General features: G+C 37.1%; 1 long non-coding RNA gene across 2 annotated transcripts in view; it reads left to right on the plus strand.

Moving 5' to 3' along the window:
- LOC311581727 overlaps window positions 1–15,098 on the plus strand; it is a 56,445-nt gene extending 41,347 nt beyond the window's left edge. For both annotated transcript variants that reach the window (XR_014773866.1, XR_014773867.1), the window contains 4 exons: window positions 7,264–7,383; window positions 8,618–8,637; window positions 10,975–11,034; window positions 13,871–15,098. This is a non-coding gene — a long non-coding RNA (uncharacterized lncRNA). The remainder of the gene's footprint in view (window positions 1–7,263; window positions 7,384–8,617; window positions 8,638–10,974; window positions 11,035–13,870) is intronic.
- Window positions 15,099–15,521: the final 423 nt, after the last annotated feature.

Genomic DNA, 15,521 nt, shown 5'->3' on the forward strand with positions numbered 1-15,521 from the left:
ATTGCTATGGTATCGGATCCATATCATATCAAACCTCCTAAGGCAGTCTCCAGGTCTCTAAAGGACCAACTGATTTTATCTTTAAAATGTGTGCATTTGCTAATTTTGTAATTTAACATATCAAATATGCCTCTTCGTTCTCCCTGGGAAGAAAAATCTTAAAAATACTGTACTGTGCAATTCTATTCTCATTCATCTTTTTTTTCAGTATGGTATAATGCAATAATCCTGAACTATCATTCATGGAGGCCACACATGACAACGGGCTAACGAATAAATCTGACAGCGAATGGGGTGCTCTTAATTATAGTAACAGGAAAAATGGACCAAATCCCTGATTTCTCACACCGGTGTCACATAATCTATACTTTATTTAGTTTAGACGATCCCTGCTATCAATCTCGTTCTCTGGAACTTTCCATCCATCCTTCAATAGCAACGTCAAACTCTGAGAAACAGAGCAAACTGATCCCCTGGAATCCCTTTTGATGGTCGGTTAGCTGCTTTTCTTTTCCACCTTTATAGTGCATGTGTTGTATAACTCTGCTTGCATACTGATCGTGTTGTTCTTTAACAGGCTTCTTTATGTCTACCACTAGATCCCACAATCTAGACCAGCAATTGCTCTTGGCATCTGTTACAGGATTTGGCCCTTTGAATTGTTCATGTAAAATTGTATCCTCCCTTGAGCTGCCTTTGCCATCTGTGCTGATTTACTACTAGACTGTAAGCTTATGGGGACTTACATTACCTATAGTTTTCATAGCTTTCTTCTTTGTGGTACTAGCTCACTGTCTGACAAATAGAAGGTTCAGAGTCATAACTGTTGAGTGCTGAAAGGTTGTCTCTGAAGCTTCAAGGAAATAGTACATAAACTAAAGCTTTGTCCTAGGAGGAGTGTAGAGACCTTGTAGAGCCATTTTTATTAGACACATCTTCCCACCTAAATTTCCAGCTTTTGTTTAATTTTTTCAGAGACATTACATTTTTGGCAATGGTGAGTTACTCATAACATTGTTAATGTTTGGATAAACAGATCTTTTATGATGTCAACTTAAATTTAAATGCACAATGTCTTCTTTTTTTACTCTTTGATAAGTGTACAGTGATCTAAATCCTAGGACTGGCTTAGATCCCTGGATTGAGATTTACTGCTCCAGCAGAGGAAGGCCATGTAGAGTTTTCTGTGAAGCAAGCGAGAAAATATATGACTCCTATGTAGGAAGAACAGATGCTGCTTTGCAAACAGCACGCATCTTAGTTTCTCTCCAAAATCTGTCTTCCAAGAAGAAGCCAGAAGCCAGCTTCTTCCTTCTGATGGATGAAACAAACTGCTTGGTTGTCTGCCTGCCTGTTTGGGAGCTTCCAAAATGTTCTCTGGTGGTGTTTGGGGGAGTTTGCCTTTTAGCTTCTATGCTTTTTACTGGTTGTGGTATTCGGATAACATGAAACAGAAGAGGCAGGGTTTTGATTTTGAAGTAGTGACTGTGGAATCTTCAAACTATTTAGACTAGTGGTTAAGCGACACTCTTACTATTTGAAGTAATTGAAGCTGCCAAACGCTGAAGTTGTCCCATCCACACTCAGTTCCCTTTCTGCAGTGTCAGAGACCAAGGGAACTGGCATTTTTTTTTTATTGGTTTTATTTTTAGCTTGTGTCAGTGGGTCATGCTGACTGAGGGCTGACACTAAAGCCAGCATATAATGAGATGTCATGAGCTGTTGCTTTTATGCATTCACCTTGGGACAGTCATTATACCAAGTGAACAGCTCACAGCTTCTCTTCCTGTGGCTCCTAGTGCCATCTTTGCTCCCTGTGGTTCTGTCAGTCATCTTTACCCCTCTCCTGCCAGCACCATCTCTAGCCAGGCATTTTTACCTCCACTGCTGAAAATTCCAGATCCTCGGGACTCCACTCACGTCTGAAGTTAAAGACTGATTTCTCATTGAAGTGTTTCACAGAGAGTGCCAGAGAGCTGTGCACAAAGTTAATAGGAAAAGATGCCCCGGCTTTATGTACTGACATGCTCCCTCATTCACTTGAAGGCAACAGGTAGAGACCAGGAAAGCTGAGCATAGCAACACTCAATGGACTCCAATGTCTGGTAGTTCACCAAGCTTAGAGGTAGGATTTAAGGGCATTACCCAGTTCCTGAAGGGACTGTGCAGCATCAGAAAGAACCATGTCCCTAGTGTGACCTTTAGACTGCTAGCTACAGTGATTCGGTTGAATTGATTTCTATTCTGCATTTTGGGCTTAACAAGTTGCCATTAATCTATTTTTACATGAAAATTATTACAATAATAAAACAAGCATGAAAGGATGTCTCTTATTCTTCATGGCAGAACAGGTAAAAACAAACATTTCTGTGAAAACAATGTTGCTATGAAAATTTGTTTCTGTCTTTTAGTAAATATAGATATAAACATGTTTAATAAATGGTTTGTATAGTTCAAAGTAAAGTTATAAGGCATATGCATATTTAGTTCTAGTCCCCATTTATTTTTCATTTAGCTTTGTATATAATACCTTTTCATTGATACATAGACTTTAAAACTAAATATTGTAGTAGTTACATAACAGTTCACAAAATTATTTTAATGACGTTTACACAAAATTATTTGCCCACTGTTTCAGTCCTTTACTGGCCTATAATTTCAGTACCTCTTAAAAACAAGTTTATAATTTTAAAAACTAATTTTGGAAGTAATCAATTTGACTTTATTCATGGGTGATTCAAAATATGATTCAAAAGAAACATTCATAACATACACATGCACCCGTGTGCCACTCTATTTAAGTGGCCTTGAGACAGGTGCTGTGTTTATGAAGAGGGAATTACAAGGTCTTAGGCACTGAAGGAACCATCACCATGTGGTGAGGTCAGACATTTGCATGCTTTCCCTAGGTTTCAAGTCCAGACACTCTGTGCTTTTGACATTTTTTCCTTCAACAATATAATTAAAGATTGGTAACCCCGCCATTAGACACAGATTTACTTTTACTATGTCATTCCATTTTGTTTGTTTATTTGTTTGTTTGTTTTTGGAGCACAATCTTGCCATGTAGCCAAAGAACTCAGATTTGCATTCCTTCTGCCTCAGCATCCAAGTGCTTGGATCAAATATGGGTCTGAGTGCTCTGATTCATAATGGCACATGCCATTTGCATTTGCTGAATTATATATTAGCATGCTACTTAATTAAATTAACTATACTAATACTATTAAGATATAAAGACCTGGTGGCACTCACAGGAAGGATAGCAGGCTACCAAGAAGAGACTTGATACCCTATGAGTATATACAGGGGGAGGAGGTGCCCCTCAGTCACAGTCATAAGGGAGGGGAGTAAGGGGAAAATGGGAGGGAGGGAGGAATGCGAAGATACAAGGAATGGGATAACCATTGAGATGTAATATGAATAAATTAATAAAATAGGAAAACAGAAAAAAGATAAATGACCAATAACCAAAATATCTTCCACATTTTTGTTTGACATTTCTTTAGGAGACACCTTTTGTGGTAGCAAGGTCTATGTTCAGTAAACATGACATTATCTATAAATTTCACGACCACACAATGACCCAAAACACCTATACCTATTCATTTTTTTTTTTTTACCTAGCAACTAGACCCTTCACTGTTTATTTCTGTCAACAAACGAGGAGACAAAAATTCTACTATATTATTCAATTAAGCCAAAGACGCACAGCAAGAGGTGCTGAAGACAGGATTACTGTTCAGAGGCTCTCCTAGTTTCATGTACTGCTTATTAAGTCATGTTTCAATTAGGGCATCATTTCATATTCCCTGGTGCCTCATGCAAATGCAAAGCGCTTAAGTTAAGGAGATTAAGTTTTTAAGAACTCCAAATTGCTTTTGAACATAAATTCCAGGAAGTAGACTCACCTTCAGAATGAAAAAGGAGCTTATAAGGGAAGGGTTGTGTGTTTGGCTGTTTAATGCTTCCACTGACTGGATTTTTGTCCTTCATTTATGCATATTTAGAAGCTGGCCACAGATCCAGGCAATCCTCCTGCCTCAGCCTTCCATGTACAGCTCATTGTGTGAGAAACTCAAGCTTTATAAAAATGAGCTTAGAAGCTTTTTTTTAGATCTTAGGGCCACATTTGCTTCCTTTATTTCTTTTAAAAACATTTTTATTATATTTGCTTGCTTATGTGTATGTGGCAGAATGCAAATGTGGAGGGACAGTCTATAGAAGTCAGTTCTCTTTTGCCATGTGGGTCGCAAGGATCAAGCAGGCACCTTTACCTGATGAGTCATCTGACTGGCTCTTCTGGTATGATTATCATTATTATTATCATGTATTATTATTATTATTATTATTATTATTATTATTATTATTATTAATTTTGCCTTTCATTTTTGAGATAGAGTTTCATTATGTAGCCACAGATGGTCTAGCTTGCCTCAGCCTCCTGACTGTTGAGATGTTGGCAGGAACTTTTACTTTCTTTGCTGCTTGTTGTGCTGTGTACTGAGACCATCTACAGCCACAGAGCCTAAGCACCTAACACACCATATAAGTACTGCATCAAGTGAATTCTTACTCAGCTTTTTGCTGATTACAAGTTACTGTTTGTTAGGATTTCATGTTTTCAACATCCATTAGTGATTTTACTAAAAATAATTACAAAAGGTACAGTGTGTTAAGACAAATAATACTATTTAAATAATAAGTATACATTAAATAGCTAGTAGTTGACATGACAATGTATAAGAAATAATAAATGGCTATATTAGTATTTAAAAATATTGCATTAAGAAGTACAAAGCAGGACACATGGTAGTAAAAACGATTTTCCAGTGCATCTAGATCAATGCATACACAGGCAATATATGATGTAGCCTCATAAATACCACAAGAGCCTGTTAGCACTTGATTTCATTATTTGTTTGGTGCAGCAGTGACAGACAATAGTCCCACATCATTGGAAGACTAAGGCAAGAAGATGACTTGAGCCCAGGCCTTTTCAATGGCCATTCTGGCCAACATAACAAGACTCTGCTTCCAAAACCAAAAGTATCCCTCTCTGATGTTAAAGACAAACCAAAGTCATACTGAAATTAATTTTCTTACTAATTGGATGTGAGCAAGTATTCACATACAATATTTACTGTATACTGAAAAATAGGCTAATTTTCAGACATAGGAGAAAGGAGAAAGAGAGAGAGAGAGAGAGAGAGAGAGAGAGAGAGAGAGAGAGAAGAAAGAGACTGAGAAAGAGAGACAATAAGAGCAAATGAATCCTCTCATTTATTTATTATTTTTATAAATTAATTTATTTATTCACTTTACATCCCATTTGTAGCTCTTCCATCCTCTCCTCCCAGTCCTATCCTCCCTCCATCCTCCCTCCCCTATTCCTCAGAAGAGGGGAGCCCCCTTCCCACCTGCTCCAGTTCATCAAGTCACATTAGTACTGAGTGAATCCTCTTCCCCTGTGGCCTGGCAAGGCAGTCGAACCCCGGGGGAAGTGACCAAAAATCAGGCAACAGAGTCCACGTTAGAGACAGCCCCCTTACTAGGGGACTCACATGAAGCTTGAGTTGTCTATCATCTACATTTATGCAGGGGGCCTAAGTGCATTCCACGCACGGTCCTTGGTTGGTGCTTAAGTCTCCACAGGCCCCTTTGGGCCCTGGTTAGTTGGTTCTGTTGGTTTTCTTGTGGAGCTCCTGACACCTCCAGGTCCTTTTCTCCTCCTCCCCTGCCCCCACTTTCCCACAAGATTCACTACGCTTAACTCCATGTTTGGCTGTGAGTCTCAGTATCTGTTTTGATCCACTGCTGGGTGGAGCCTCTCAGATGACGGCCATGCTAAGCTCCTGTCTGCAAGCATAGCAGAATACCGTTAATAGTGTAAGGGTTGGCTCTCTTCCATGGAGTGGGTCCTGGTTTGGGCCAGGAATTGGTTTGACATTCCCTCTATCTCTACTCTATCTGTTCTATCTTTATCCCTACACATTTTATATGAAGGATACATTTTGGGTAGGAGTTCTTGTGGGTGTGTTAGTGTTTCCCTCCTTCCAGTAGGAGTTGTGTCTAGTTAGCTGGAGGCCTCTCCAGTCTCCATGGCCTTTTCTACTAGGAGTCTCAGCTAGAGTCCCCCTCATATCCTTCTTTGTTGGGGAAGGAGAGAGAGTACCAGTGAACTTGCTCAGATGCAGAGACTTTCTGAAGCCACTGTGTTGTTAACTTCATAAGACGGATGAATTTACAAGCAGGATGGAGTTTATCACCTCCTGTAACTCCCAAACATCACAGGCTATTTCCAAGGTATCGCTTACTCTCCATAACCTGATAGTAAGGTTCTATTTCTGAAGAAACAACTTATGGCTTGAAATAGGAGAAATGGTGCTGGTGGCTAACCAGACGTTTTACCCCTGACTGACTAGTGTTCATAATGCTGAAAGTTATTTTGAATATTGCTGGATGGATATAGTAACCATTAATATCACCCAGATATAAAACCTGTAACCCACAATAGCAACATGCTTACAAGATGCACAGGTGTATTATGGGAGTAACCAATTACATATCGCCTGGATTTAAGGCCCACTCCATGATAAATAACCCAAATCTGACACTGTTAAAGTGGCCAAGAGTTTGAGACAAGAGAGGTCATGGACTCCAGTGGAAACCTACTACTATTTGCCTGCTAAAGGAACATGCTGTGGAAGTTTTGCTTTCTTTAAAAGCTAGTTATGTTATGTAAACATGTTTTTGTTTTAATCTGTTGTGGGATGTGGGGGCTACTCCAGTTTGTCTACAGCTGGTAACAGTCTTGTGAGAGGGCAGGTAATTTTTGTCAGCAGGAAACTGCCTCATTCAGGGGGCATGATCTTTGGTATCTGGAAAATATCCTTGGGTGGACTCTGAAAGGATATAAATACATGAGCCTAGAGAGAGAAAGAAAGGAGGGCTGTGAGAAGAACACTTGGAGGAGGAAAAGAAGGCTACTGCTGCTGGCTGAATATCTTCAGGAATGGAGATTGATGTTTTCCCAAAGAACTTGATGACCCTAAACAGCAGGAAGTAGCCAAAGAGAGCTACACTACTCTCCTTCTCCCCATTAACCTTCTCTCCCTCCTGTTGGTATTGGGGTGTTAGAATAGACTGGGGTGGAGAAGGGAGAAAGAGATATAAGAAACCAAAATAAAATAAATTTAAAAATTGTGCCTTCAGGAACATGGGATTAAGATGATTCCTAATGACATGTTGTTTTACTTATAGAGCAGAGCATCACTAAACCATCATCAGAGAAGCTTCTTTCAGTAGATGACCCACACAATGACCCACAACTGAACAGTATGAAGAATGTGAGAAACATTGGAGCATTCAGCCATAGATGAGGTATCTTTACCAAGGCCTTCTCCTCAAGGCTCATTGTAAGAGCCAGAATGATGGATGACTCCAGGGAAGTAGGCCATACAGACATGACAGGACTGATGAACAGGACATATGAACTTATAGACAGCATGCACAAGACCTACATTGGTTCAAGCTAGACAAAATCCCAACACAGAGAAGAGGAAGTGGACCACTAATTCCCACCCCTAACAAATAAGCTATTTGTATACCTGCTGCCTAAGGAAAAAGCAGTATTAACCATTGGAATGTCACTGGAACTATCAACCACATTCCAAGGCAGACTCCAAACCTATGAGTAGTTGGCCAACACAGAAAGGACTGCTTTATTTTATTTTTTTCTTTTGTTTTGGCATTTTTTTCTTATAGGTTGTTGTTGTTGTTGTTTTATTTTGAGAGGGAGTGGGGAGAATATGAAATTGGGTAGGTAGAGAGGATCTGGGAGGAATTAGAGGAGGAGAAAGAATATGATTAAAGTATACTATATAAACCCTTTTAAAACAAAAAGAATAAAGTAGGCTTCCTGAATAAATAAATACCTTAAAAATCCATCATCTTTTCTTCTGTGGCTTTAGTGGAAGAGCACTATGAATGCTTTATCATATGTTAAATTATGTTGGAAAGTTAAATCTAGTCACAGGTTTCAAAAAACTTTTCCTCTCCAAGGACTGACCTGTCATCATTTGCATTTACACTGTGGGATTAAAAGCATGCACCAACACTACGCCACCATGCCCAGTTCAAGCACACTGTGATAGATAATCATTGGACATGTGAAATAAAGTTCAGTACTTCCAATTCAGTATATCTCACTGTCTTAGAAAGAGAACTACCTTTAATTTCCCATCAAATTAAAAAAATCTGTTACATTTATTTATTGACTTTGCACATGCGTGTATGCTGGTGTGTATATGTGTGTGTGTGTGTGTGTGTGTGTGTGTGTGTGTTTGTGTGTATGCATGCACATGTGAGAACACAACTGGTGGACTGGGGGAGTCAGTTTTTTCTTTCCACCACGCAGGTTGGTTCTGGGGATTGAACTCAGGCCGTGAGGCCTTGGTGGCATGTGCTCTAAGTTACTGAATTATCTTGAAGGCCTCACTGTTCTTCAGATCTTAGCTTGGGATAAGAAGGCGTGATCATTTTACGCTAATGTTGATGAGATTTCTTTTTCTTTTTTTTTTTTTTTTGTAACTGTTAACTATACTGAATCACTGAGGAATGTGGAGTGTTATGCAGGTGAGTCAATTGCCTTTGAACTCCTTTTACATAAAAAGTAAATGAAAATATGACACTGGTCAATTTATTGGTGAAGGTAAATGGATGAGTCATTGGTAGTTATTACACATTTGTCTTCCTAACTCTGAATGGTAGAACATGATTTCTACTAACTGACATTAAACACCCATGAAGTTTAAGTGAATACACAATGCTTGCTCAGAGACTAGTTAGTCTTGAGAGAAGAGTAACTGTGAATGCCACCATTTTGCAGCCAAGGAAGAGAGGCAGAAACTGGTTGAGAAATTCCTCAGGGCACATCACAAATTAGGGACAGAATTAGAATGAAAAATTTACAAGCACCGACGTTCCAGTCTGTTGCTTAGTCACAGAATCTTTCTTTTATTCAGCCTTCAGTCATGGTCTTCTTTCAGACTGAAAGACAGATTTCCTTATGAAAGTTGGTGCATATATTGTAATGGAGGGCATGGACAGAGTGAGAATTCAAGTGATGCTTCTAAATGTAGCTTTTGTTAACACTGCCAACTTTAGTCAGTAAATATTTTGTTCATTACTTAAGCTTATTTTTCATGCTTTTGAAAAAAAACCAGCATTATAGTAAAGGAAGAATTTTTAAAAATTAAACATTTTGCTATTTTTTATTTGAAGACATATACACTTATTAAAAGTAATGTTCATTAAATTCTAATTTTGCAATTCTTTAAGTAATGATTTGAAAATTTAAGAAAGTAATTATAGAAATATATATTTCTAAATAATAATTATTGCAAAATCATAATTTAATGGATATATTTGTAGTACTGAATATTACCTTGAAATTGAACACAATGTGATATAAATTTGTAGATTGTTTTATAGCAGTATAGATAGTTAATATGTGTTTACTGATAAATGAACATATATAATGAATAATTAGTACATGTAAATATATTAGTTTATGCAATATATATCCCATGTGTATTGTACATATAAAGAAATGAGACAGAATGAAAGATTTTTTTTCTCTATTTGTGTGCACATTCATAAATTATTCATTTGGGTGGAAAGAGACTAAAGAAATACTGTTTTTTTAACTGAGATTGCCTTAGCTAATATTTTGTAATATTGGCTACCATTTGTTTTATACCTACTTCATACATTGTACTTAACAAATATAAATTTTCTTCATTCAACACCTCCTTATAACACACACACACACACACACACACACACACACACACACACACACACTTTATTTTACAGAAGAGAAAATGAAATGGACACTTAGAGGATTTAAGTGAATTCTTAAAAAATCACACAGCTTTTAAGTAATCGAATTTGAACCAAATTCTATTTAATTCTAAAGCCTTCCATTATATGTCAATATCTTTGATAAAAAAATTGATTGAAGGGATGGTATTAAATAAGGTTTATTTAATAAAATGCTTGTCCTGCAAACTAAAGGACCTGAGTTCAGGTCTGTAAAACTCAATTAAAAGTAGGCACAGTTGCAGGAATCTGTAACTTTAGGACCGGGAGACATCAGATAAAGGAGATGGCTGGAGCTCACTGGCCAGGCAGTCTAGCTAAATCAGTGAGACCAGGTTCAATAAAAAGGCTTTGTCTCAAAAACATTGGTGGAGTGCCAATGGGGAAGACACCCTGCTATGGGCCTCTGGCACCCACATTCATGTCCACACACACACACACACACACACACACACACACACACACACACACACACACACATACACACACACACACAGAGCCAAAGAACATGCACACACACACATGCTAATGCACTCCCACAATGAAAAACTAATTAATCCCAATGATACAAAGGAACCTTTCAAATAGGGGAGTTGGACATTTATATAATATTTTATCTCTTGGTCCTTATCTTAAATGGTTGCAAATGGACTATAAAAGGTGCCTTTTTTGAACTTTCACATAGTTTCATAGATGAAAATAAGCAAGTCCCCATAGAGTTGGTGAATTCCTGGAGTTATTGCTCTGTGGATGTCTTTAGCAGGTGCAAGGCATAATAACACATTTTGGTGTCTAGATCTGGATAGTTTCACAAAAGGATGGATGCAATTAAAAGCCCATAATGAGGCAAATTAGTCTCTAGACTTTAGAGAAACTCAGTGACCTACTGAGTCTGTAGATTTTTTTTATATAAATGCATGACACAAAAATGTTTTTTTTTTAAAGAAAGTTTTTCTTTTAGGTAAAAAGTCAATAAAATAATCTTAGTATTTTGAGTGTTTTCAGGTTGGAAATACACATCTACTTTGCATGTCGCCTAAAAGCATTTGATTCTAAGCTGAGTATCATGTCTGATATCTTTAATCCTAGGATTTTGGGAGGCTGAAGGAGGAAGATCATTAAGAACAGCCTGCATCACACGGCAAGAAGGTATATAATTTTACAAGTTCGACATTAGATATATTTTCTTAAACCCATTGTTATATGTCTGCCACTGCTGCTGCTGCATCCTATTCCTAAATTTCATTCCTTTTTTTCTATCCCTAGGTGTTTGAGGACCTTCATTCTACCACTTACACCATCTATGCCTGAGCTTATAAATATATAGTTTATATGTTTTATGTTATTATTTTGGATTTTGTGTTGTTGTTTGAGCTAGGATCTTGCTATGTTGTCCAGGCTAGCTTAAAGTTCCTAATTATCCCCTCCCTCTTGCTCACTGGGTTACAGACATCACACTTGGTTATTTTATTATTTGGAATATTTCAGGAGAGTTATTTTTTTCTTTATCCAATGTTATGCAGCAGCAGTTAACTGGTGGTTCATTGCTATTTAATGTTGAGTACATACATTGTATATATTCACAATAATTTATCTGCATACCTAGTGACCAACATTTAGGTTAGTGCCATGGGTTGCCTGCTGTACTGAAATTGCTGATACTTTTCATACACATGCTGCTGCATAGACAATGACTTTCTTTTTGGGAAACACTTAGGCATGATATAGCTGGGGTGTATTGTGTATGCATGCTTAGCTTGTTAATAAACTGCCATGCTACTGTGCAATGCTGAACTGTTTTGAATTTTCATCAATTATACACAAAGAACACCAGTCTTCTTCTTCTTCTTCTTCTTCTTCTTCTTCTTCTTCTTCTTCTTCTTCTTCTTCTTCTTCTTCTTCTTCTTCTTCCTCCTCCTCCTCCTCCTCCTCCTCCTCCTCCTCCTCCTCTTCCTCCTCTTCTTCTTCTTCCTCCCCCTCTTTGTTTTTTCTTTCTTTTCTGTGTAGCCCTGGCTTTCCTGGAACTCACGCCAAAGACCAGGCTGGCCTCGAACTTAGAGATCAAACCTGTCTCTGCTTCCTGTGTTCTGGGATTAAGGCATGTACCACCATGTCCAGCTAGAACCAGTATTCTTGTAGGTTTTTATTTATAGGAAAATGTCTGTCTTTTTAAGTTTAACATTCTGGCCTATTTATCCTTTTAAAAAATATAGACAAGTTGAACAATGCTTGGGGGATGTTAATGTCTAAAAATGTCAAAAGGATTTATTGACTCTATTTTATGAGTCATCATTACTTTATATTTAATAATGCTATAAACATCCATTTACGTACTTACACTGAAAGTGACAATTCTTTTTTTTTTTTTTTGCTTTTTTTCTTTATTAATTTATTCTTGTTACATCTCAATGGTTATCCCATCCCTTGTATCCTCCCATTCTTCCCTCCCTCCTCTTTTCCCCTTATTCCCCTCCCCTATGACTGTTCCTGAGGGGGATTTCCTCCCCCTGTATATGCTCATAGGGTATCAAGTCTCTTCTTGGTAACCTGCTGTCCTTCCTCTGAGTGCCACCAGGTCTCCCCCTCCAGGGGACATGGTCAAAGGTGAGGCACCAGAGTATGTGAGAAAGTAATATCCCACTCTCCACTCTACTGTGGAGAGTGTTCTGTCCATTGGCTAGATCTGGGTAGGGGTTTAAGGTTTACCGCCTGTATTGTCCTTGGCTGGTGACAACTCTTAATTAAAGAAAATGTTAGTTTGAAATTTTATAGATTTTATAGCTTAGTTACCTTTCAAAGCTAGCTTCCTTGAACAGTTCTCATATAGTTTGTTGATCTAGTAGTAAGTGCTTTCTAATAATACTTTTGTTGTCCTATCCTAACACCCCAACCCCACCTTTTTGTTGTTGGTTTTTTTTCTGAGTCAGAGTTTCTCTGTGTAGCAAGCCATGACTGCCCTCGACTTGCTTTGAAGACCAGGCTGTCCTCAAACTCACAGAAATCCACCTGCCTCCCTCATGCTGGGATTAAAGGAGTGTGCCACCATGCTGGACCTTCCTAAACACATTTTAAAGTAGCATTTTTATAATATTATTTAAAAGGTTGTTGGCTGTATATATGAACTGTTTTATTTTATTAGTATTTTTAAACTTTTTTGATAATCTCATTTTTTTGATGGTTTATCTAGATTACTCTAGATTATCATGCAGGTGGTCATAGCTGCAAATAAAATTCTATACCTCCTTTTTTTTTCATAGTGTATGGAACTGAATGTAAATACTTGTTTGTTTGTTTCTTTTACAAAACAGGCTTTCTCTGTGTAGTCCTGGTTATCCTGAAACTTGCCTATAGAGTAGGCTGGCCTCACACTCAGAGATCTACTTGCCTCTGTCTCCTGAGTGCTGAGATTATAGGTGTGCATCACCACTGCCCAGATGAATGTAAATAATTCTTTTCAGAAACATTATTAAAGTTTGCTCATTAGCGTTCACTTCCAATCACACAAGCACATGACATGGTATGGTACACATACCGGAAGTCTAGTCTAAAATGTTTATTATGAGTATAAATGTGAGCAAGTAGTTATTTTACTTGAGTTTTAATTTTCTCACTTGATCATAGATATAATAAAAGTACTTAATGACCCACTCTATTAGGATGCTGTGCAGATCAAATTAGATAAAATATGCAAAACAAGTTCTAAATGTTCTAAATGATTCAGGGATTAAATTACATACCTGTTACAGAGCAGGCATATTATGCTATTAGATAGGATCATTTTAAGGGAGCTATTCACTGAATATGTTTACAAATTACTGGTAGATTGTAAAAGAGTTACTTTTATTCTGTGATAGACTTAGAACCTGGTAGCAGAAAATGTAGCATTAAAAATTATTGTAAATGAAGAGAAACTCTATAAAAAATTCTAACATAGCCAGATAGTATATTTGAGGTCATTTAATTTTTGTTTCTTTTTTTTTTATAGGAGAACATACAGCTACATACAGTTTACCCAGTGTAGAACTGTGGACTATAGTTAGTTGTGAATTACTCATCAGACTCGTCATCAAGAAATGGTTGTGATCTTTGAAGTAAGACTTTCATTCTGATCACTGATCATTCACTCTTCTTGATCAAAGGCAAACCAGTTATCAAAAGAAGAAAGAAGGAAAAAAGAAGAAAGAAAAACTGGGTCAAAGGTGAAAAACAAAATGAGGAACAAATTGAAAGAAAACACCTCTCATTTTTAGTTCCTTAGATTATCATGTACTATTAAAAACACTGAAAATGTCTTATTATTGCAAAATGCTGTGAGTTATACAAGTTTTCCGCAAACGTGGCTCTACAAGGAGAATTTAAAGTGACTTATTTTAGTGAATACCAATTTTTATTTCTCAGTCAAGTGAAGACGTACTTCATAATGGAAAAGCAGGATAATTCTTCCTACACAAATTACACTCAAAATTAGTAAATGGGTTTATTTTCAACTACTGTTTTATGTTCATGAAACATGGATAAATTAACCGATGTTAGGGAAAAGAGACTATTGAGTGTGCAGCAGAGGACTGCCAGGGTCTGAACTGTGGAGAGTTGTGTGTGTTGCACTTTGGATGGTGACTTCTAAGGCTTCTGGGTCGAATAGAACTGCTTCCTTCTAAAATATGTTAAGAGATTCTTAAGTAACGACTTAATGTAAAGGCCACAAAAATCTTGACTATCTTCCACATCCTCCATTATTTCTTCAAATTTAATGGAATGTAACTGCTTAGTCTTTCATTTACCTTGTTCCTCTTATATCTCACCACGTTGACAACTTTGGGTAGTGTTCACAACCTTTATTTCTCCCTTCTCATCACCATTTTTTTTTTTTTTGCTGGTCACAACAAATAATGGGCTCAGATTTTTAAAATCATTTCAGCTTTCTTAAGCTTAAGTTTTACTTAAGTTCAAATAAAGATCAACTACCATATGTGATTATTTTACATCAACATCTTTTGTAACTATAATTTCTTGGAGTCCTTCAGGCTGTCTGTCCCATGCCTTATGAAAATATTTATCCTTTCATTATGGCTTCTAATCTTTTGACCTCTTAATGTTTCTAAATTGTTTATATTCAATGCCTTTGTTTACACCAATCATCCTGTTTAAAAACATTTTCTTTCTATTAAAGTGTAAAAACAATTTAACCATCAAAAAACTGTCCTGGACTTGAACCATCCTCTTATTTCCTCAGTTACAATAAAAAACCTTTATGTTTCCTGTAATCATTTTCTTTTATTATCACAATTTACAAGTTCTGTTGTTATTTCTCCTGCTTTGTAGAGAGTATTTATCTGTCAAATCAACATACCAGAAGCAAATTCCCAGAATTCATTTAGCATCTAATTTGCAATATTTTGGGACATTTAACAAGCAATGGTTCACACTGAAGTTGGTTTTTTTATACCTGTAAGTGATCCTACTCCTATCTTTAAATTTTAAGATAATGTCTTAATTTATCTTAAAAGTCCAAGTGTCTGGGCTAGTGCTTTAAACACAGAAGATGTCCAATGTATATTTGTTGAATAGATGAACAAATTAATTAAAAGACACTACAAAAGACTGAGTGTTGGGAGCCAGAGCAAGGGTGCTGAGCA

This window comes from Acomys minous, assembly GCF_964271855.1.
Source record: "Acomys minous genome assembly, chromosome: 13".
NCBI lineage: Eukaryota > Metazoa > Chordata > Mammalia > Rodentia > Muridae > Acomys > Acomys minous.